Below are 25,548 nucleotides of genomic sequence, written 5' to 3'. Positions count from 1 at the left end.
ATGGAGAAACTTGAAAACAGAGGAAAAAGGGCAACTACAAAGAAAGGAACAACCGAGGATGATAAGTCTAAGCCTTCCAAGTCTAGGAAGCGAAAGTCTAAAAAACGGGATTCTTCCAAGCCAAAGAAGATTAAGAAGATAGCGAAGAAATCCAAGAGTCTTTCTCCTTCCAGTTCAGACAATGATGAGGAGGATGAAGAAGAGCATCATGAATCACCGAGAGGTAGCACCCCTCCTCGATCTCGAACTCCAACCGAACCTCTTAATGATAAGGTTCCAACACCTCCTCCATCTCCACCAAAAACAACTATTCCAATTTCGGTTGCTCCTATTCCCCCACCTACCACATCTCCAACAACAACTTCTATTCCACCACCCCCACCACCAGTTAGTATCATTCCTATTTCTACAACTCCTTTACATCCTCCTATTATTTCCCAATCAACTACCACTACTACCTCAGAACCAATAGTAAACGTCAACGTATCTAATACGGGGGCGACTACTGAAACCGAACCTCCAGTTACTTCTAAACCTCTTTCACCCTCACCTTCATTCGATTCCGATGCCACTCTCGGTGGTGATAATGATGAGTTTGACTCTACTTACTACAGTCCCTATCGGCTTCCTACCGACGATGATGAAGAGGCTCATGTCACTCGCCAACAAGTGCAGAGTATTAATGATAAGCTCGATAAATTGCTTGTTGCCAACAAGTCATACAATGATGTTGTGCTTAAAGCTTTTATGGATACCGTTTTTGAGCAATATACTGGGGCTATTGACAAATCCACGAAGGCTGTTGAGGATTCCACTTCTTCTTGCAAGCAGGCCACTACTGAGGTTACAGAACTTGTTCACAGTACTCAGATATTTCTTGAATCACTCAAAGGCCATGCTGATTCCAATGCAGCCAAGGTAAATGCTTCAGTGGATTCCTTATACAAATCACTTCAAGAGGAGCAAACGAAGTTTGAGGCGGTTCGTTCATCTATTCAACCTGAGAATACATCTCTGCTTAGTTCAGTAACTTCTCATCGTTCAACCCTCCAAGCTGATTTAGCAAAGGAGAGTGCTTTAAAGGAAGATCTTGCCCGCCAAGCCTCAACAATTGAAGTTCAGAAGGTGCAGTTGGCTCAAGCTGAAAAGGAGATCTCATTATTGAAGACTGAGCGTGCAGTATTCAGAAGCTGTGCTAGAGATGTGAAGGATATACTTACCAATCTTCTTGGTGATCATGATCTTATCCTTACTCTCACTATACGAAATCATCTGACTATAAAATTTCTTCCTGCCCTTGCAATGTTACATGAGATGAAGGGTGTTTCGGAGAGATTCATACCTCCAAAACAAGGGGGAGAAGGTGCTCAACCGAAGGCAACTGTGAAAACTGAAACTGAAACTTCTCAATCGAAAGTCACAGCTTAACCGAAAGTCACACTTAAAACCGAACCGAAGGGTAATGAAGCTTCGGGTTCCAGGAAAAAAGAAAAGAAGAAGGGGATTGATGATGACAGTGATGAAGAAGAAGAAGAGACTATTGTTGAGGCCCTATAACGAAAGAAGAGGTACAGAGAATTGGATGAAACCTTAAGGGTTGCGAGGGAGGCTGAAGAGAGGGAGAGAAGGAACAAGGAAGAACAAGATGCCTTAAACTGCAAAAAGGCCTTGTTTCCTCTCTGGACAAGAGAAACACACATCAAGGAGGCAATAGAGTTTCCAAGCGTCTACTGGCTGGAACCTGTCGCTTCTTTTGATTGTGATAATTCAAAGGATTCACAGTTCGATATGCCGATAACACGAAAGGCATTCACATTTCATTGTTTTGATTCGACTGTTAAAGTTCCTTTCCCTCATCCGAAAATTGATCGTGAACTAATTGATTTTTATGTGAAGTTCGGTCAGCCTCAGTACTTGACATGGAGTGCACAGAAGATTGTTATTGTCAAGGTACTAAAACCTTCGCCTGTCAGAATGTTCATTAATGTTAGTTTCAAAATCACTCGAGGATCAGCAAACTCGGTGTCGGTTATTTCCCTGACAGATCTTCCAAATTTGAATCCTCATGATTGGATTCTGTTGTTTAACATTTTGCTCACCAATCCGAAAGAATATGAGCCAATACTGGATCATTTGAAGAGGATGTTGGCTTCCTATATCCATGAAGTAGCTGCAATGGATCAGGAGATAGCAAAAGTGATGAATAAGAAACCAACTGTGAAGCCAACAACGAAACCAGGAGATGTGAATAAAATGAGCATGGGCCAGATTGATTCTACACATCTTACTGTGATGTTGACAAGAGGAGAAGCCAATCGTTTTCTGTTCGCTCTTGTTGATAAACATTTGTTCTCCATAGACTGCTTAGAGCACAGTATCAGTATCATTCATCGGTGCAAGCAGAATTCTAATGCAGACAAGAAGAACTTCACGGACATGCTTTGGTGGTACATTACTTTTCGTCATCATCTATTGGCCATCATACCGAAGGTGTTCAAGACAATCAAGAAGTCTTCAGTAGCTCAACCCAACTGAGCTTTCGGCTCCATTGACGCAAAGGGGGAGATTGTTGGGTATTATTGTGTTGCGTCATGGGCTTGTTTTATATATCCGGATTGCGCCTGACCATCCGTGGTTATCTAGTAGGGTTAAACTATAAATAGTGCATGCATGTATGCATTAGATACATTCTTGATTATCATTGATTATTGTTTTGTAACCCTAAACATCTCTACAGTCGAAGTTCTTAATCGAGCTCTTCTGAGGTGTTAAAGTCTTAATCATACGACATCTTTAAAGCCATTCTTGTGTTCGTAATTACGTTCTTAATTGTTTGCCTGCATAGAATCTATCGATCCTAACATAACTTTGTTCCAACAGTTTCAAAACTTGTCCTCAAGTTTTGGAATTTAATTTTAATTAAAAGATACTAATTTCGAAATATTAAATTCTAAAACCCTAAAGTTTTGAAAAGTTCAATTTACACCCTTATGGTTTATTAATTTAATTAAGAGTTTATTTAAAAGAGATAATTCATAAATCATAATTATATGGTTTAAGTTTAATTAAATTAAAAGTATAATTTGTTGAATTAGACCACCTAGTATTTTAAAAGTGTAAAATACACCCTTATACTATATAACATTTAAAAGTTTAACATATTATACATGTATAAGTAAAGAGTCAGTCTTACCGTTAGTAAGCCTCATTCACGAAGCTGGTCTCTAAGGGGTGTTTAAGGAAATTGTCTATAAAATGGCGATTGAATGGGTATCCACTCTTACCCACCGCACTCTTGACTAGTGGAGGGTCGTTAGCCGAACGGGTAGGATAGGACACAACCTTCCATTATAAGTATAATGTAATGCAATTAACTAACCTTTTATAAATTCCCAAATCTTAGTTACTTTAGGAAAAAATGTGGCATTGATTCTATTCCATGAAATTACACTTTGTACCCTTGCCAAGACGTTAGTGGAACGTGTGTTGTTAACCGACACACTAATTTGAGTCTAGCGAAGGGGGCAAAGGGTGACTCGATGTTTGTCATAGATCAATGGAGCGTGTGTGGCCAACCGGCACGTTGATTAGGTGACTGTAACATTGGGGGCACCAAGTATATTTGCTTGGTTATCCACACCTTGTTTGTGATCCTTGGCATCCCAGGCACAAACATGAAGGGCATAATCGAGATTAAACATGCCATTGAAAAGTTCAATGAATCTCAAAAGATCTAAGAGTTTCAATTCATTTAAATCCTAATTTTCAATTTTTGTTTTTCATGGTGGAAATTGGTAAATCGTCATTTACCTACCTTCAAATGTTCTGCGCTTTGGATTACGGCATCCCTCTTCCAAATTGTAGAATATTGTGTTGGATCCTAGCCTCAATATTTCATTTGGGTGCTATATTGAGGATTTTATCAACTAACTTGAATTTCTCCGGTTTTGTAGATGTCAAAATCTAACAACTATGGTCTTCCTGAATCCTTTGGAAAAGGTTTTCCACACGAAGATGATGTTCCACGATTGGATTGTGGAAATGGAAATCATACTTCACTTCCTCCACCTCCTCCAATAATTCTCCCTGACTCACGTGTTCAAAGACTTGTAAAGTTCAAGGTCACTCAAGCCCTATTGGCAAACAAACACGAAGATGGAAAGTCTGTATGTGCTAATGTCTTGGATATGAAGTTGCATATTGATAGATTGGGAACGTTGGGTGTCGAAATCTCTAGGAAGCTGGTTGTTGACTTGGTTCTTCAATCATTTCCTGACTCATATAGTGAGTTCATTAGAGAGTACTATATAATGGACCACGACGTGACCCTCATTGATTTGACTTATCTGCTTATTGCTGCTGAATCAGAAATGATTTTGCGGACTGGTCAAGCAAAATTTTCTGGTAAATCAATGTTCCAACCTTCTATGGACAATGAAGATATTGGAAGTCCAGAAAAGTTTTCTCTACGCAAGAGAAAGGCTAAGACTGAGATAGTCCCTTGTCCCATTCCCAAAGAATCTGTGTTTCTACTGCCAAGAGAAGGGGCATTGGTCACGAAGCTTCCCTAACTACCTGAGAGATCTAAGAGATGGGAGAGTCAAGATGTATGACTCTGCTTCAGGTAAAATCCACTATCTAACTTTATTAAGTTCCTATTTGTAGATTCTTAATACATGATGTGATATGATTACATTTTGATGTTTTGTAGGATCGAAGAAAAGAAAGGAAGCTTAAAGGAAGAATGAGCCGAGTCTGATCACGAAGAAATGGATTTCGATCGCATAATTCGAAGATCGGATTTTTGAGATGATGTTCAAGAGTTAGGATAGATTGCTTAGGAATATGTAATAAGCATAGTTTTCATTTGAATTGCGTTGTAAGGACAAGTTTTTCCGCGTTTTATAAATAAATGAAATTTTGAGTTTTATCTTATTTATTTATCCTTGCAATGTTATTATTGAAAATTGATGTTTGTTTGTTTCTATTGTTAGAAATATTGAAATGGATATGATTCTTAGTTACGTTATTTTTGGTAATGTCAGAAATTTACCAAATAAGGAAAGATTCTCATTGCCCAAGTTTCAATTGGATAGAAATTTGGAATCATGTAACTGGTATTGTATGATGAATGAGAACCTTCGTATTTGGGAAATTAAGACTAATTCCGTGTTCACATAAGTATGTGAGTCGAGTAAAAGACTGAAGGATCTAGTACGCATTGTTGTGCACTAGGTTGAGACTACCACAAAGAACGATAAAATATTTGTCATGATTTGCTAAAAGATTAGTAAATGTGATTATACTTAAAAGATTAAGTATGATTCTGAATCATTGAAAAGGTTTCAATGAATAGCAAAACGAATAACAAGAATCAATTAGGCAGAACGATAAAAGTTTCTCCAATCTGAAAAAGAAGGGAGAGTACTTAAGTATCTATTTTATGATTAACTTAGTGATTATGAAACTGTATCACAATTGATCCTCTAACCTTAGTACACTAGTATGGCTAAGAAGATAAATCGGCAATTGTTGAAATGGTTAAATCAAAAGGTGTATCATACTTCGTTCCAAAATCAAGTCTTAGAGTCGTACTCCAAAAATTGTTATTTGAGTGACATCATCTTAAGAAATTTTAACACACTCATCAAATGTGAAGTAGGAAAATGTTTTTCTTACTCTTGCATGTTTGAAATTGGTAAGTTGTGATGTCTTGGATAAGACAAAGACCAACTAAGACCAATTGTGTGTAGTGTTTGCCTTGATAAGGAACCATACTAACTCTTGGATATTTGTTTGTCAAGAAATGTTTCTTGAAAAGAGAATCTTATATGTCAAGAGGTCAGTGGGAGTCTAAATGATCTTGAAAAGTTTCAAGAACTAATCAAGGGTAAACCTATTGTTAAACACTAGCACACGACTTGAGGTTTGTAACCTATCGTGTTGACACATTTTTTGTTTCTGTGCCATTCCAGTTTAAATCAACTATGCATATGAGTTATATGAGTTCTCAATTGATTACATAGAGGCAAGGCATCCTGATCAATGGAAAGTACATTGATAGGTAGGGGTGAGCCGCTCAAAGACTTGGAAGCAATGGTGGGACCCTTTATGGCAAGAAATTAAGGATGATCTAGTTCCATCCATATGAGTTTGGATTTGTCACAAACATTGTCTTATGATAATGGTTATGAAAAATTCACATGGATAGGAACACATACACCATAAAATCTAGGTGATAAGGTTTCTCTTCGCTTCATGAAAATGATTGTGAGGAAACACTTTCACTAGGAAGATTTTAAGAAGATAGCGATTTTGTAAATTGCATTCTCAAATTCGATTATGATTACGGCATCCCTCTTCATAATTCGAATTGTGAGATTTGGCAATTAGTTTGAACAATTAAGACTTATTGTTGTAAGTTCTGAAATTGTTTAGACACACATATGAGCTATCTGAGGAAAGGTGTATGAGTTTGAGAAGCTTAGATAAAGGCTTATCATAGCATCTCGTATCATAAATAAGAACATTCATTAAGGAAATCAATAAGTATTGATTTCTAGAAGTCCAGCTGTTTTCTGAGTACATGTCAATGCTAGTGGGAGCATAAGTGTTATGTTAGTAAAGTAATAATTATCATGTTAGTGGGAGCATGATTATTATGTTGCAAGTTAGCAATATTAATTATAGAAAACAAAAGTTTCAATTTGCAAAGTTGCAGGGGTTGAAAAGTTGTTTTGCTATAATTAAAGGAGAGAATATTATACTTCATTTCAAATCTAAAAGTTTAGATCGAGAAATTTTAATCAAATTTAGTCAAAAGATATATATGGATGTTATGTTGAAAAGATTCAACATATGGGAATCCTATATATGACGATATTATAGCAAGAAACTGGTAACATATCACGTTATTCATGAATCGTATCCCATACGCTTCCGGTATAGGATCGATTGCATATGCTGTAATATTCGATCGTTCTGATCTTCCAAATGCCTAGGGCATTAAGAGGGAAAAAGGACCAGAACCAAATATGACTGAAATTAATTAAACAACTGTCAAGAACAATCTGAGGTTCGCCAAGGATTGGTCGCTTGTGGGCAATTGGAAGTAGAGTATTGGATGGAACTGTTGGGTTTTAGTATACTACAACAACCTATGGTGCACATACAACTCTAAATACCTTGGATCTATGTTTTCTCTATTATACATGCAAATGGTTTCCAAGGCATTAAACCTATAACTAGCATGCATTTGACATAAACCATATAATATACTAGTTAGGGAAACATACCTTTTATGTGGCTTGAAGTCTTGATGTATTTGGCCTTAAGAGCTTAGCACCAATAGTATGAAATGCCTCAAATGGAATCACAACACACCTAGGACAAAGGTGGCTCTTGAGAGAGAATTCCATGCACCAAAACACCTCCATATTTCTCTAAGAAAAGAAGTGGTGATTTTGGCTATGGAGTAACCTATTTATATGTAGGATTCCAAGGGTCATGGGTATAACCCATAATTCATACCCATGGGTTTTATGATCCATGGTTCATGTGGCCCAACTCTTTATGTATCTATATATAAACTTGGTCCAACATGGATCATTAGCCCAACACGTATAAATATAACTAATTATCATAATTAGTCCCCATAGATTTAATTAGTCTCTTTTGATCACTAAATTAATTCCAAATTAATTCTTGATCGATACTAATTAAAACATATGATTTCATATTAATATATTATAACTTATAATATATTAATAAACCATAAATAACCTTCTCTCAAAAGTCCATCCTAACAAATTGTCCTGATGATATGCAACCCAAATGGACCATGCTACTCTTGGGTCAAGTACATACCAATAATAGTTATGGGCTTAGACATCTAATTCAACAGTCTCCCACTTGGATAAGTCTAAAACTATTATTGCAAGTACGACTTCATAACCCGACTAGCAATCGTAGGTCTTAAAGCCGCTGTTGAACTCTGAACAAATCAATGACGCGTCCATTAGATAAGGGATCATATATTCCTCCATTCTAGATATCATATGGACTGAGACATGGGTTATAATCATTCTCTCTGTCCATTTGTTGTTTTCAGATTTTCGATTTATGATGACTGACTGATTGAACAAATCAAATCAGTCCTGGCTTGGCCAAGCACTCACATGTGTCATCGCTAAATCATCGAGGGGCCCACATATATCGCTTTTATCCCGAAGGTAAAAGGAATGGATAAACTTCGACTCATATGGCTTGTTCTACTACTTGTTGAATCATACACAAAGGCACGATTTATAACATCGAGTTACCAAATGCGTTTTCGTGCAATCAATGTATAACCAACTCATAGTAACAACTCATATCTCTAGGTTTGAAGAATATAAGATATTATCGTCTCATGATCACTCGTGATAAAATCCATGAAGTGATTCAAATGAGCGCGGGTTGAATCCAATACTTAGAACTTATGAGCACTCATGAGTGTTGTAGCACCACTTTGTCCACCAAATTGGACTTCTACAAACCAACCCATGACAGTCTTGATTCATATCTACTTCCAACATATGACCGACTGTGGATGGTTTGAGTAACTTAATCATTCAGGAAGAGCGACTTAGTTATTCTGGAAGTCAAAACATGCAAAGTGAAACACAAGAATAAATGAATCAAATATGGTATCAAACCCTGTGAATATAAATAAACGCTTTTATTTATCACCATACTGATTACTCATTATTCATTGTTTCGGTTTTATCAACTTTATACTTGAATTAAAAACACTAGTTGTCCCATGCTCCAAGCATGTACACTATGTTTTTCTTAAACAATAGCTTTGCCATACACCAAGTATGCACTCTATGTTTGTCTATGATCCTTACTTTGTGAAATAAACCAATTGAACATAATTTCAATGATTCTAATTTCACACTCCCAAATCCTTATCGAAAAATGTGAGAATTTCAAATTCCTATCATTTATCGAAATCTGTTTAGATTTTAAACTTATATGCACTGACCCTCCTGTAATGAATATGTACAAAGTCACAAAGACTTGTCAACAGTCATTATAAGGTATTCCAATGGAGATCAACTCCATGGAAACTAAGTCTCATATTCAAAGTACATTGCTTTGGACATGCTTCTTGCATTAAGTTTTCTAATCTTACACAGATAACTTCCACCTATGGAGACAACTCCATATTCTCATTTTGACTATCACTTCTGAATAAGAGATGCCTCTTTTCAGAATATGTCAATATGGTCCTTCCAAAATTAGCACTATACTTCCAACTGTCCCTGAGCAACCAATCTTTGGTAAACCTCAGATTGTCCTCGACAATTGCTTAATCATTTTAGTCATATCCAATTCTAGACCTTTTCCCTTCTTAATGCCTCTGGGCATTTGGAAAAATTTAGAAATGATAAATATTATAGCACATGCAATCGATCCTGTACCCAAAGCAAATGGTACACGATTCATGATGTCTCACATAAAGACATGATTCTAAACCAGTCTTTTGCTACAATATTTTTATTTGCCATGTTTTCAAAATTTGACTATGAAGAGGGATGTCGTAATCATAATCGAATTTTGAGAACGCAATATATATAATTTACTTAAGTTGAACCAATCCAACATGAAATTCATATATATATTCTTGACTAAAGATGATTAAGGTCTCAATCTAAGCCTTTAGAACTGAAATGAGGTATATCCTCTCCCTTAATTATAGCAAAACAACTTTTTCAATCCCTGCAGCCTCACGAATTGAAACTTTTGTTTTCTATAATTAACATTGCTAACTTGCAACACTAACAATAATTATCATGCTCCCACTAACATGATGATTATTAGCATAAGACTTATGCTCCCACTAGCTTTGACATGTACTCAGAAATCAGCTGGACTTCTAGAAATCAATACTTTATTGACTTTCTTACCAAAGTTCAGATTTCTGATACGAGATGCTTTGATAAAACTTTATCAAAATCATACACCTTTCCTTAGATAGCATGCATGTGTGTCTAAACAATTTCAGAACTATGAAAAGGGATGCCGTAATCATAGTCTCAATTGTTTAGACCTTTTGCCATCTGCTTCAAATCTACTTGGTGGAAGTGTTTCCTCACCATCATTTTCATGAATCGGAGAGAAACCTTATGACCCTTAGATTTTATGGTGTATGTGTTCTTATCCATGTGAATCGTCAAAACCATAGTCACAAGACAAGGATAATGACAAATCCAAACTCATATGGACTGAACTTATGCAATCTTAACTTCTTGCCACTTGGCAGTACAGGGCCTGCCATTGCTTCCAAGTTGTTATGCAACCAATTGAGAACTTTCAGAACTCCTATGCAAAGCCAACTTTAACTGGAATGGGCACAGAATATGTCAACACGATAGGTTATAAACATCAAGTCGTGTGCTAGTGAAGAACCTCAGGTTTTATTCTTGATTAGTTCTTGAAATTCTTTTTAGGATCTTTAAGACTCCCACTATCCTCTTGACATATAAGACTATCTTGCTAAATATTCAAGAGATAGTGCGGATTCTTTATCAAGACAAACACTTCACACAATTGGCCTTAGTTGGTCTTTATTTTATCCAAAACATCACAACTTACCAATTTCAAATGTATAAGAGTAGGACACTTTTACTCTTACATTTGACAAGTGTTTTAAACCTTTCTTTAAGATATGTCACTCAAGTTACAATCTTGGAGTATGACTCTAAGAATTGTTTTGGAACGAAGTATGACTCATCTTCCTGATCTAACCATTTCAACAATTCATGACTCCTCTTCTTAGTCATAAGAATGCACTAAGATGACCTTTAGAGGACTAATTGTGATATGATTTTTAAATCATTAAGATGATCACAAACATGATACTAAAGTACTCTCCCATCTTTTCAGATTTGAGAAACTTTTATCTTTCTGCCTAATTTGATTCTTCCCATTCGTTCTGCCATACATTGAGACTTTTCCAATGTTTCAGAATTATACTTAAACTTGTAAGTATAACCATATTTACTAAACTTTAGTAAATCAAATAGTCTTAACGAGCTTTGTGGTGGACATGACAAGTGCACAAGAATGTGTACTCGATCCCTTTAGTCCTTCACTTGACTCACACATCCATTTGGTCAACCGGGTTGACTATGGCCAATCCCTTTCCATTGGGAAGAGAATGCTTTTTCTGGATTTCCAGTGTCACCATTGTCACTGTCCATAATTTTTTTCGAAGTTGATCTTCTAATCAAATTTGCTTTACTATCGTTCCAAATCATTGCTGATTCAGCAGCACCAAGCAAATAGATATGATCATTAAGGTTCATGTCATGGTCTGTTTCATAGTAGTCCCAAAGGAGCTCACTATGTGACTTAGAAAGTGATTAAACATCCAACTTTCTCAAGACTTTGACACCCAACTCTCCCGGCTTGTCAATATGTGACTTCATCTCTAAGATGTGATCACACATAGACCTTGCTTGCCATTAGGGCTTGAGTGACCTTGAACTTGTGGGTTAGGGAGAATAATTGGAGGAGGTGGAGGAAGAGAAGTATGACTTCCATGAGCCAAACTCAGGAAGTCATATTCATTAGGAAAGCTTGGTTTGGGAAGATCATTGTTGTCTAAACCAGACATCAACAATGGGAGAAATTCACGTAAAGTTGATTTAAGTCCTTAATATAACGCCCAATATGATATATTAAGGCTAGGACCCAACAAACTATTTTATAACTTGGAAGAGGGATGCCGTAATCCAAGCTATAAAATATTTGAAGGTAGGTGAATGACGATTCACCAATTTCCACCAAGATAAACGAAATGTATTATTAGGTTTTAATTGGTTTTGAAACTCCTAGATTCTTTTGAGATTCATTGAACTTTTCAATGGCATGTTTCAATCTCGAGTGTGCCCTTCAGGTTTTGTGACTGGGATGCCGAGGATCACAAAACAAGGTGTGAAGTAACCATGCAAATATACTTGGTACACTTAATATTTACCCCTCAATCGATGTGCCGGTTAACCACACACGCTCCAGCAATACTATGATAAACATTAAGTTACCCTTTGCCTACCTTGTTAAGTCCAGGTTAGTGTGCCGGTTAACCACACACGCTCCACTAACAGCTTAAACAAAGTGCAAAGTGTAATTTCATGGATTAGCACCTTATTCACATTTTCCTAAGTAACTAAGATTGGGAATTTATAAGTGTTTAGTTACTTAGTATTTATCATTATACTTATAATGAAGGGAGAATTATAGTCCTTGTCCTACCTGTTCGGCTAACGACCCTCCACCGGTCAAGGAAGCGGTGAGTGAGAGTGGACACCCATTAAACTGCCATTTTATAGGCAGTAACCTTATACCCCCCTTATAGACCGGCTTCGTGAATGAGGCCTACTAATGGTAAGACGACTTTATCTTATACATATCTATATAATTAAAATTATAATAATAGTATAAGGGTTGAATTTTAAACTTTTAAAATTCTAAGGTCTAGTTTGGAATTAAAGTATACATGGGGGGTAACTTTACAAATTCCAAAACTTGAGGACAAGTTTTGAAACCTTTCAAAACTCTTGGATTTTTCATAACTTATGAGTTTAATTAAGGTTTAATGAAAAAAAAATTCAAGTTCCATAACTTGAGGACAAGTTATGGAAGGCATTAAATCATTTAATGATGACATTAAAAATAGTGACTCTTCTATTTTCATAACCTATGAGACTTAATGACACTTTAAAAAGAAAAACTCTTCACTTTCTATAACTTGAGGACAAGTTATGGAGTTCATAAAAACCATTAAGATCAAATATTCCAATTAACACAATAATCAAATATTTTTTCTATGATCTAGATTAAACTCATAAGTAAGATAATTCACATCAACAATTTTCAAAAAATTAGATAATCATATAAACTAATACAAATCATGAAACTTTGACAATTATCCTTTGAAGACTCTTCGAATTCATAACCTAAAGAGTTAATAAATGAGACATTTCACATCCATAACTTATGGAAGTTTCAAAACTCTTAAGATCATAACTTTAAAAAAAACTTTTGAGTTCCAAAATTTGTAACTCCTTAAAACCATTTAGATCAAACTTTTAAAACAAATAAAATAATCATATCATTCTATCTTTTAATAAATTAACCTAATTCAACTCTTGTAGTAAAGTGACTCAAATTTTATAAATAATTAGTTTTTCATAAAATCAAGTAATTATCATAAAATTTGACAAACTTCATGTTTTTTTTTCTTTTTTTCCCTTCAACTTGAAAAAAAAATACATTTGCATCAAATATAATAAAAAACAACCCATGGCTCTGATACCACTGTTGGGTTTTAGTATACTACAACATCCTATGGTGCACATACAACTCTAAATACCTTGGATCTATGTTTTCTCTATTATACATGCAAATGGTTTCCAAGGCATTAAACCTATAACTAGCATGCATTTGACATAAACCATATAATATACTAGTTAGGGAAACATACCTTTTATGTGGCTTGAAGTCTTGATGTATTTGGCCTTAAGAGCTTAGCACCAATAGTATGAAATGCCTCAAATGGAATCACAACACACCTAGGACAAAGGTGGCTCTTGAGAGAGAATTCCATGCACCAAAACACCTCCATATTTCTCTAAGAAAAGAAGTGGTGATTTTGGCTATGGAGTAACCTATTTATATGTAGGATTCCAAGGGTCAAGGGTATAACCCATAATCCATACCCATGGGTTTTATGATCCATGGTTCATGTGGCCCAACTCTTTATGTATCCATATATAAACTTGGTCCAACATGGATCATAAGCCCAACACATATAAATATAACTAATTATCATAATTAGTCCCCATAGATTTAATTAGTCTCTTTTGATCACTAAATTAATTCCAAATTAATTCTTGATCGATACTAATTAAAACATATGATTTCATATTAATATATTATAACTTATAATATATTAATAAACCATAAATAACCTTCTCTCAAAAGTCCATCCTAACAAATTGTCCTGATGATATGCAACCCAAATGGACCATGCTACTCTCGGGTCAAGTAGATACCAATAATAGTTATGGCTTAGACATCTAATCCAACAGGAACATATCGACATTATTATGAATAGATATAATTCTATTTTGAATGAGTTGTCATATGGCAAATATGGAAATGTTTCCATAAAAGGCAGTTGGATATCAAGAATCTATGACTAGATTAGAAACTTTTATGCAAGAAGGATGTTCAAAGGAATGTACTTTGAATGTGAGACTTCATATATATGGAATTTCCTTGTAACAATCTCCAATAGAGTACTTTATAATATCATTGGCAAAGTCTTGGTGGCTTTGGTGCTGTGACATTACGAAAGCATCGTTGCATAAAATGTTAGAATCTAACATATTCTAATAGTGGCAAGAATTTGGTATTCTTACACTAGTGATAAGGATTAGGAATGGTGAAATGAGCATCATTGTAAATGTTTTCAATTGATCTATTTCACATAAAGGACTGTTGGTAAACATAGTGTGCATGCTTAGAGCATAGGACAACTATTGTTATAATTCAAGTAATAAGTTGATTATCCGAAACAGTATACAATGAATAATGTGTAATCAATATGGTGACTAAATAAAAGGTGTTTTATTCATACTCACAAGTTTGAGACCATATTGGATTCGAGTTTTCTTGTGTTTCACTTTGCATGTTTTGACTTCCCGAATAATAAGATTATTCAAACCATCCACAGTCGATAAATACTTTGGAAGTAGGTATTGAAGCTAGACTGTCGTGAATTGGTTTGTAGACCGTCTAAAGTGTATTAGACATAGCAAAAGTTTGCTACAACGTTCATGAGTACTTATGAATTAAGATTTGAGCATTGGATTAAACCCACACTCACTTGGATCGCTTCATGGATTTTATCACGAGTGATTGGTGAGACGATAATATCTTATATTCTTGAAACCGAGACATGTGAGTTGTAATTTACAAGTCGGTTGCACATTGATAATATGTAAACGCACCAGTAACTTGGTGTTATAAAACATATTGTTGTGTGTGATTTGATGAGTAAATACAAGCGAGCATTTGAGTCGAAGTTTATCCGTTCCTTTTACCCAAAGTGGGATAAAAGCGATATTTGTGGGCCCCTTGATAATTTAGTGATGACACCCTAAGGGTTTGGCCAAGCCTGAACTAAGTTGATGTGTTTAATTGTAGTTTGTTGTCAGTCGTCATAAATCAAAAATCGGGAAACAACACATAAACAGAGAGTATGATTAAAATCCATGTCTCAGTTCATACGATATCTAGAATGGAGGAATATATGATCCCTTATCTAAAGGACGCACTTCTGATAAGATCAGAGTTGACAGTGGCTTTTGAAAGCTACGATTGTTGATCAGGTTCTGAAGTCGTACTTAATAGTTATTAGACTTATCCAAGTGGGAGACTGTTGGATTAGGTGTCTAAGCCCATAGGTATTTTGGTATGTACTTCACCCGATTATAAGCATGGTCCTTTTGGGTTGCCTTCACCATAGCAACTGATAGGATGGATTAAGGAGAAAGAGGATTAATTATGATTTATTAATATATTATAAGAATAATATATTAAAAGAGAAATCATATTGTTTAATTAATATTAGTCAAGACTTAATTAAGAATTAATTTTGTGGCTAAAAGAGATTAATTAAATAAAGGGGACTGATATTGTAATTATAAGATAGTTACAAAGTTGGGCTTAGGATCCATAAAGGAAGCATGGACGAATTCTATATGGGGGTTCATATAGAAATCGTCCAAGGGCCTTCTGTAAGGGTCTTTGGGCTGCTTAAGGACTAAGCAACTGGATTAGGGTTTCCTAGTTCAAAACCCTAGAAGCCTAACTATAAAAGGAACTCCTTATGCCTCCAAAAACGTCCCTAACCTTCTAAGAGAAACCCTAGGACATTTTTTGATGCCTCCTCCCTCTCTCCTTGTTCATCTTGTTGCTTACGGTGTTTTTGACTCCATTAGAGGTGCAACATTTGAGGCACTAAGCTTTCAGAAGTCAAGATCAAGAAGGATTGTGATTGTTATTGCTACATAACAATCAAGGTAATGTTTATAACCCTAATCTTATGTCAATTTCGATAATAGCATGTTAGATCTAGGGTTTATGCTTTGGTATTCAATGTTGTTGTGTTCATAGTAGAAAACCTAGATCAACGTAATTAGGGTTGGATGTACACCATAGGAATGATGTAATGCTCATAACCCATCAATACCGAGCTTTGCTCGATGTTGGGTGGGGCCCGATTCCGGACTATGGTTCGATGTCGGGCGGGGCCCGATGTAGTGGGCTATGCCCAAGTTATGTTGTTATGTGATTATGTGATATGTGTATGGTATGTGGTAGTTTGGGGAGACGCACTAAGCTTCGTGCTTACCGTTTTCAGTTTTGGTTTCAGGTACTTCTGCTAGTAAGGGGAAGAGCTCGGGATGACTGCATTGCACACACCACAACGTTTAGCCTAGAATGATTTACTCTGATATTTGGACATGTGATTTTGATACAGTTTTTTGATATGATGTTTTCAGATACTATCACTTATGTTTTTATGAGATGATTTGGGTTACTATGGTTTTATTTATAAATTATAAATGAAATTTTTGGACCGTATTTTTGGGATGTTTCAAGTTGGTATCAGAGCCTTGGTTTGAGGGATTTAGGCACACTCTCGGGTGTGTCTGAACTCAAACTATGGACTTGGTATAAAATTTTGAAAAGAAAAATCGTTTTTACAAAAAGAATTTTGAAAAGAGGAAAAGGGTGTGGTGCATGCACTCAGTCGAGCTCAAGTAAGTACTCCCAAATTACCCATACAAGTTTATGTTATGATCTTATTATGATAATTGCATGCTAGATTAAGGCTAATGATCTAGGAAAGATGCCTTATGTGCCTGATGTATGAGCGCATTGAACTGTTTGCTAGTACTGATTAGTCAGTAATATGATAGCCTGAGTAGAATATGTTTGATTATGTTCACTCAATGCTCGAATGTTGCTTCCTTTGTGATTTTTGGAGTTCTAGTTATCTCTAACTAACTAGTAAACGAATATGTTATGTTACATATTGCGAGGACTAAATAATTTCAGAAGGTTAGGTTTAGCTCTATTTCGCAGCTCTTGTTCGAGTCCAACCGTTGTAGGGTAGGACCTCTCATTCGAAGAATTATCTAGTCTTATTGATATCTATTAATATTCGCAAGCTACTTAGGGGTAGGTAGCAGGGAATTCTTATGTAGCTGATGGCGAAGAGTGGGTTGGTGATTACCCAAGGGCAAGCCTAGGATAAGATTAGCATAAGAACAACAGTATCCGTAGAAGGGACTTGGTAAAATCAAGGCAGTTCTTGAGGAAAGTACAGATAGATGTGGAAGGTAGTATGGGCCCGTACTACTAAAAGCAGAGGATGCGTACTCGAATGAAGGAAGGCTGAGATGAACCCAGGAAACTTGTAGTGTGTGAGATCCCTCGAGTGATGATATGTATTCTGATGTTTGTTATGGTGTATTTTCAGTATGGTGATGCTATGCACTAGACCAGTTGGCACTTCAAGCGCTGGTGAGGGATCAGGCTCGGGCTCTGGAGTCGGGCAGCTAGATGAGCAGATGAGAGAGTTCATTTAATCTGAGGTTACGTGCAACATTTTAGACCAGAATCTTGTGATCTTCGGTACGATCACGGAGGGCATCTTGGAGATTTTGGATGAGAGACTGAGTGCATTCCGCACTGAGGTAGCGGCCATGATGGGGTCGCGCACGCTGATGTTCAGGGAGTTCAGAGCATGCGGAGCTCCAGACTATCATGGGGCTCGTGACCCCATTGCTAGCAGCAGGTGGTTGGCTGATGTTGCCAACGCCTTCCGTACGAGCCGATGTCCCGAGGGGGACAAGGTCCGACTTACTTCCTGTCTCCTGAAGGACAGAGCACGTAACTGGTGGGAGAAGGTAGGACATGCCATTGGAGATGATGCGGTTCTAGATGCGATGACCTGGAGTGATTTTTCGGCCAGTTTCAGGTCCGAGTTTGCACCTGTGATTGAGGTGCAACAGCTTGCTAGGGAGTTCCAGGATCTCTGACAGACGACTGAGACGGTGACGGAGATCACCGCTATGTTCAGGAAGAGGGCCCTTCTCGTTCCACAGTACGTGGCGAACGAGGAGATATAAAAGGCCCGATATCATGAGATGTTGAGGAGAGATATCCGACAGTTCATTAGTCGATCCAGTTGCAAGACTGTGGAGGATATGATTGCCAGAGCTAGAGAGAGAGAGAGAGAGAGAGAGAGAGAGATTGATTTAGAGATGGAAAGGAAGAAGTAACCAGATGCGGCATCTGGTATGGAGGGTTCGGGCAAGAAGCCCAAGGTGTCAGATCACAGATCTAGGAGGCAGCAGGGCTGCAACCTTTGTGGCAAAGGCGGCAAGTTGCACGAGGGGACGTGCAAGGCAGGGAGTTCGGGTTGCTTCAAGTGCGGCCGGACTGATCATATGAGCAGCGACTGTACAACTACCAGAACCACCACCGCAATTTCATATTTGATTTGCTTTCAGTGCAATTTAAAAGATTTACAAGAAGGCATAGTGTCCGAGTTTAGCACCAGCAGGATAGGTGGCGGCGCCCGCTCCTGCTACGTTGAGGATTACAGACGACCGTTAGGGCCGGGCCGAGGCACATGTGGCTAGGAGTAGGGCCTTTCAGTTGACAGCAGCGGAGGCACGTGCAGCTCTCAACGTGGTGACGGGATCGTTCCTTGTGAATGGTATATCTGCTCTGATATTGTTTGATTCGGGGGCTACCCGATCTTTTGTGTCGCTCGCCTCTGCAATCGATTTGTAGGGGCTCCGGGGGAGCTGGATTGCCCACTTGATGTGGAGATAGTAGATGATAGGACCGTTAGGGTTGCGAGGGTTCATCGGGGATGTACACTTTAGTTGTTCGACGAGTAGTTTTCCGTGGATTTGGTCTATATTCCCCTGCGAGGGAATAAGCTTATAGTTGGTATGGACTGGTTGAGCCCCAATGGGGAAATGATCGACTGCGAGCAGCAGCTAGTGAGAGTTTGAACTCCTAGTGGGGGAGGGTTAGTGATTCAGGGCGAGAGGCCGCAGGGTGGACCAACTCTATGTTCAGCAGCGAGAGCGAGGCACTACCTTCAGCAGGGTTGCACAAGTTATGTCGCCTATGTTATGGATACCCAGGAAAAGGGTAAGGCGATAGTGGATGATGTACCGATCGTGCGAGAGTGCCCGGATGTATTCCCGGAGGATTTTCCTGGGATACCTCCGGAGAGACAGGCTGAGTTCAGGATTGACCTAGTCCTTGGTGCGGCACCGATAGCCAAGGCACCATATCGGTTGGCTCCTCCTGAGATGCAAGAATTGTCGACACAGCTACAGGAGCTATTAGACAAGAGATTTATCATGCCGAGCAGTTCACCATGGGGAGCCCCGATTCTATTTGTAAATAAGAAGGATGGGTCACATCGGATGTGTATAGATTCTCGGGAGCTGAATAAGATAATGGTGAAGAACCCTTATTCCCTCCCGAGGATCGATGATTTGTTTGACCAGCTACAGGGTGCATCTTGGTTCTTCAAAATTGATCTGCGATCGGGTTATCACCAGATGCGATTTAGGGACGACGACGTGCCGAAGTCAGCCTTTCGGACTCGCTATGGTCACTATGAGTTTGTGGTGATGCCGTTTGGGCTCACCAATGCTCCTTCCGCGTTCATGGACCTCATGAACCGCGTGTGCTGACCGATGTTGGAGCAGTCTATGGTAGTCTTCATCGATGACATCTTGGTTTATTCCAGGACACAGGAGAAGCATGAGAAGCACCTGAGAGTGGTTTTGGAGACACTGAGGAGGGAGAGACTTTTCACAAATTTCTCCAAGTGTGAGTTCTGGTTGCGCGAAGTGCAGTTTCCGGGGCACCTTGTCAACCAGAAGGGTATTCTGGTCGATCCGGCCAAGATAGATGTCGTGATGCAATGGGAGGTTTCGAGGTCTCCATCTAAGATTCAGATTTTCCTTGGTATAGTGGGTTACTATCGGAGATTCATACAGGATTTCTCCAAGATCGCTGTTCTTCTGACCTGACTGACCAAGAAGTCGGTGACATTCTGCTGGGGGCCTGAGTAGTAGGCAGCCTTCGAGACTCTTAGACAGTGGTTATGCGAGACACCGATTCTGACTTTGCCAGAGGGCATCGATGAATTCGTATTTTATTGTGATGCTTCGATCATGGGCATGGGTGCGGTATTGATGCAGCGGGGCCACGTGATAACTTACGCTTCGAGGCAGCTGAAGCCTCACAAAGCGAACTATCCGATGCATGGTTTTGAGCTGGGGGCTATAGTTTTTGCCCTCAAGATTTGGAGGCATTACCTCTATGGGGTCCATTGTACCATTTTCACGGACCACAAGAGTTTGAGGTACCTCATGGATCAGCCAAATCTGAACATGAGGCAACGTCGGTGGTTAGATGTGGTGAAGGATTATGATTGTAAGATCATTTACCACCCAGGCAAGGCCAATGTGGGGTCCGATGCTCTGAGCCGCAAGGCAGTGTCGGCTCCGATTCGAGATATATGTATGAGGATGACAGTGATTACTTTGTTGCTGGAGCAGATCCGAGAGGCGCAGGTCGAGGGTATGAAGGAGGAGCATCGGAAGTGCGGGAGGATCATAGGCCAGGTGGTCTCATTTGATTATGACAGTCGTGGGTTGTTGACCCTATATGGGAGGGTCTGGGTTCCGTACTGGGGCGAAGTACGCCAGATTCTGATGGATCAGGCTCACAAGTCGAGGTTCTCCAACCATCTCGGGGCAACGAAGATGTATCGGGATCTACGACCTGATTGTTGTTGGCCCTGCATGAAGTGGGATGTAGCATGGTATGTGGAGCGATGCTTGACCTGCAGGAAGGTTAAGGCCGAGCACCAGCGACCTCACGGCAAGATGCAACCGTTGGATATTCCCGTGTGGAAATGGGAGGACATCACCATGGATTTCATCACCAAGCTTCCCAGGACTGCACGTGGAGTAGATTCGATATGGGTCATCATGGATCGGTTGACCAAGAGCGCTCATTTCATCCCGATCCAGGAGAGTATATCGACTGAGAAGCTAGCCAAAGTCTACGTTCGTGAGGTGGTGGCACGTCATGGAGTGCCCGTTTCGGTGGTGCTACACCGAGATGTTCGTTTCACTTCCAGATTTTGGAAGCGGTTTAAGAACGAGATGGGTACTCGTCTCCACTTCAGCACCGTTTTCCATCCTCATACAGATGGGCAGAGCGAGAGGACGATTCAGACTCTCTAGGACATGTTGTACACATGTGTTTTGGATTTAGGTGGCAGTTGGGATACGTATCTTCCGTTAGCGGAATTTTCGTATAACAATAGTTACTACGCCAGCATAGACCGACATCCCTTCGAGATGCTCTATGGGAGGAAGTGTAGGACCCCAATCTGTTGGGGAGAGGTCGGATAGAGGGTCATCAGGAGTACCGAGGTAGTACTCAAGACCACCGATAGGATCCAACAGGTCCGGAGCAGGCTCCAGACTGCTCAGAGTCGGCAGAAAAGCTATGCCGACAAGCACCATTCACACTTGGAGTTTCAGGTGGGCGACATGGTCCTCCTGAAGGTGTCACCTTGGAAAGGTGTCATCCGGTTTAGGAAGCGGGACAAGCTGGGCCCCAGATACATCGGTCCGTTCAGGGTTTTGGCTCGGTTGGGCCGGGTTGCTTACCGTTTGGATCTTCCAGCAGAGCTCAGCTAGATCCACAGTACTTTCCATTTTTCTCAGCTACGGAAGTGCTTAGTGGATGACTCAGCGGTTGTGCCTTTAGAAGATATTCAGGTTGACGACAGCCTGAACTACATCGAGAGATCAATAGCTATTCTCAACAAGAAGACGAAGGAGTTGAGGAAAAAGAGGGTGGAGCTGGTGAAGGTGCAGTGGCAGCACCGCAAGGGCTCGGAGTGGACTTGGGAGCCCGATGAGGAGATGAGGGAGCATTACCCGGAGTTGTTTCCCGACGCAACAGACTTTGAGGACAAAGTCTAAGATAAGTGGGGGAGAATTGTAACGTCTGGTTCCTGGTATGCATTTAATTATAATTTATTCATTTTTGTAGAGCAACTCGACGAGTTGGGAGCCCCAAACTCGTCGAGTAGAGATCATAAGAGACGCGGAATTTTAAGTAACCTACTCGACGAGTTGAGAGCCTTAACTCGACGAGTAGGGCTGCCAGAATGAAACCCTAATTTCAGAGTTTTTCACCCTATTTAAGCATCCTAATCCCCACATACTGGCCTCATTTCCAGCCTCCAAGTCCCAAACCCTAGATTCAGAAACACTAATGCATTTGTGAGCTTGTGAGCCATTGTTGAGTGAAACTTTGTGTGTTTTGAAGCTTGTGAAGGAAGGAGAAGCTTGGAGATTTAAGAAGAAGCTAGTAGATCCAGAGACTTCATTGCATTCTCATCATTTTTTGGTAAGCCAATCCCAAACTTGCTTAGTTACTTCTTAGATCTCTTTATTACCAATTTATTGGGTTGTTGGTCCAAGAAGCATGATCTTTGGGATATGGACGTCCCAAGTGTGTATACCATCAGATCTGGAACCATGGAAGTCTTTCATGGCATAAAGGTGCAAACTTTATGGCCATTGAAGCCCCATGCAAGCTATAAAGTATCATTTTGGCCTTTTAAGCTCCAAAAGGCCATGCATGGGGTGAAAGGTAGAAGCTTTACGTGTTCATGTAGTGTCTAGGGTCTAGATCTCAGTTTACATGACTTGGTTTAGAGTAATGATGGCTTTAGGTTCAAGATCTAAGTTCTAAAGAGTTAGGATTTGAGCTAAAACCTTTAAGTGAGGGTATTAACGGGTAAAGTTGGAAACTTTACCCTTAAAATGACATTTTCAGTGTATATGAGAAGCATGAAGCTTAGATATGAAGAGTAGGGGCTTAATCCATTAATATGGCCCAAACAGAATGAGGAACTCGTCGAGTCCATAGAGGAACTCGACGAGTTGAGTCGATTTGTGATTTTGAATAGGGTAGAACTCGACGAGTCTGAGGAGGGACTCGACGAGTTGACTCGCTTTATCACGACTACTAGTAGCAAGGGAACTCGGCGAGCCAGGGGGATGACTCGACGAGTTGGACCACGATTTCAGGGTTTCTGAAGTATGGAACTCGGCGAGTTGAGTCAACCCAGAATGTTGACTATGACTAGAATGTTGACTTTGACCAGGGCTAAAATGGTCATGAATGTGGTCATCATGCCTTTAGCGAATACCAATTAATTAATGACATTATTGGCTTCATCCTCCACTCAGCTCTCATGACATGACCTTATTTCTCATGGAAATATAGCCATCGAAATCACCATGCCAACACAAATTCGCTCGATAATGATGAAGTTTACATTCCTAAACGCAAGTCTAAAGTCAGGTGGTACTCAAAACTTCTTAACAACCCACCTGGTCGACTGTTCACTTTGGTTTTTAGGTTCACTCTAGGATTTCCTTTATACCTCTTAACTAATATTTCTGGCAAGAAATATGGAAGGTTTGCCAACCACTTTGATCCCATGAGTCCAATTTTCACCGAGCGTGAGCGAATCCAGGTCCTGTTATCAGATCTTGGTCTTCTTGCCGTCTCTTATGCAATCAAGATTGCTGTAACAACAAAAGGAGCTGCTTGGGTAGCCTGTATATATATGGAGTTCCAATGGTAGGAGTGCATGTGTTTTTCGTTATCATAACGTATTTGCACCACACCCATCTGTCTTTGCCCCATTATGATTCAAGTGAATGGAACTGGATCAGAGGGGCATTGTCAACAATTGACAGGGACTTTGGATTCCTGAATAGGGTTTTCCATGACGTTACACACACTCACGTATTGCATCATCTGATTTCGTACATTCCACATTATCATGCAAAGGAGGCAAGGGATGCTATCATTCCAGTTTTGGATGAGTACTATAAGATCGATAGGACTCCAATCATTAAAGCAATGTGGAGAGAGGCTAAAGAATGCATCTATATCGAGCCTGATGAAGATAACAAACACACAGGTGTATTTTGGTACCTTAAATGTGACCGATTGCTGATATCATTTTACTTTTTAAATATTATATCATTTACTTTTTAAATTACTATATGTACCGTATGTTGAAAAACATTCCAATTATATACGTCCTCGGCCCATTTCTACTATAATAAATGAAGGTTTTTTTGTCACATGTCCTCTTCTCCTTCATTTGGATACATGACATTTTCTAGAATTTTTAAATTTTCTATTTCATTTTATTGTATTTTTCATTTTATTAAATTAAAATTCCACATTTAATATGTAAGGTAATATATATGTAAGATATTTATTAGAAAGAGTTTATATATGTAATGTATTTAATACATTAAAGCCTCATTAATTTTAATAATTCAAAAAATTTCTCATTTTTTCTGATAAATTCAAACTTTTCAAATTGTTAAAATTTTATATTTAATTTTTTTAAATAAACTCATGTAATACGTAGGTCTCACAATAATAAAATAAGTTCATAGTTTACTATTTATATCCAAAGGTGTTACTAAATGATTATTTAAAAATTTTAAAATCGTTATCCCAATCGTTTTCACCAACATACATATATGGATCTCGGTCTTATATTTTAGACTATACTGAGTTAATTATTATCACAAAAATGAATATTACATTTGCATACATCTTGTAATTATTATTATCACACACTCATGATAAATAATTTGGTTACACATACATCCGTCTTATACTTTTATTTCAGTTGACGATTTGTTATGCAATATATACTTAATAAAAAATTAATTTTCTTTGATAATGTTTAATATATAATATTTTGTAAAATTATAAATATACTTTTTAGATCGTTTTACTTTTATCTACATTTTGATATATTTTTGTCGTAGTCTAATATATCCAACGTATTTTATATTTTGGTTCTCAAAATCTCTCATTATTGGAAGGTAGATTTTGTAAGAACATAAATAATAATATTACACCAAATATATAATAGATATTAATTTGCAACTTAGTAGATGGAATAATTTATAATAACTTCATAATATATATCTAGCTAGTAAAATATTGTCAAAACTTAGGGATGTTACAAGTTCATCCTCTTTAGAATAGATTTCGTTCTGGAAATCAGACTAACTAAATAATTGAGTGTGATGTTACCTTATCTTATTCATGTGTTCCAATATCATATCAAGTACCTTATGATGCCACCATCGGGATTTTGAGTAATAAGACAATTTTTTTATTGTTTTGCCTCATTTCTTAATTTCTTTATATAATTGCAATCTCATCAATTCTTGACCGGATCTCCTGACTTTATTTGTCCCACCTATTCTTTCATCCAAAAATCGTTCCTAAAAAATAGGAATTTAAATTAGA

General features: G+C 38.4%; 1 pseudogene; it reads left to right on the top strand.

Annotated features, from left to right (window-relative positions):
* On the top strand, positions 1–24,264 carry LOC145140516 (delta(12) fatty acid desaturase DES8.11 pseudogene; annotated as a pseudogene).
* Positions 24,265–25,548: the final 1,284 nt, after the last annotated feature.

The sequence above is a fragment of the Lactuca virosa genome, chromosome 9 (assembly GCF_052849685.1).
Source record: "Lactuca virosa cultivar CGN04683 chromosome 9, Lactuca_virosa_CGN04683_v6, whole genome shotgun sequence".
NCBI lineage: Eukaryota > Viridiplantae > Streptophyta > Magnoliopsida > Asterales > Asteraceae > Lactuca > Lactuca virosa.
This window is presented reverse-complemented; position numbering and strand designations above follow the sequence as displayed.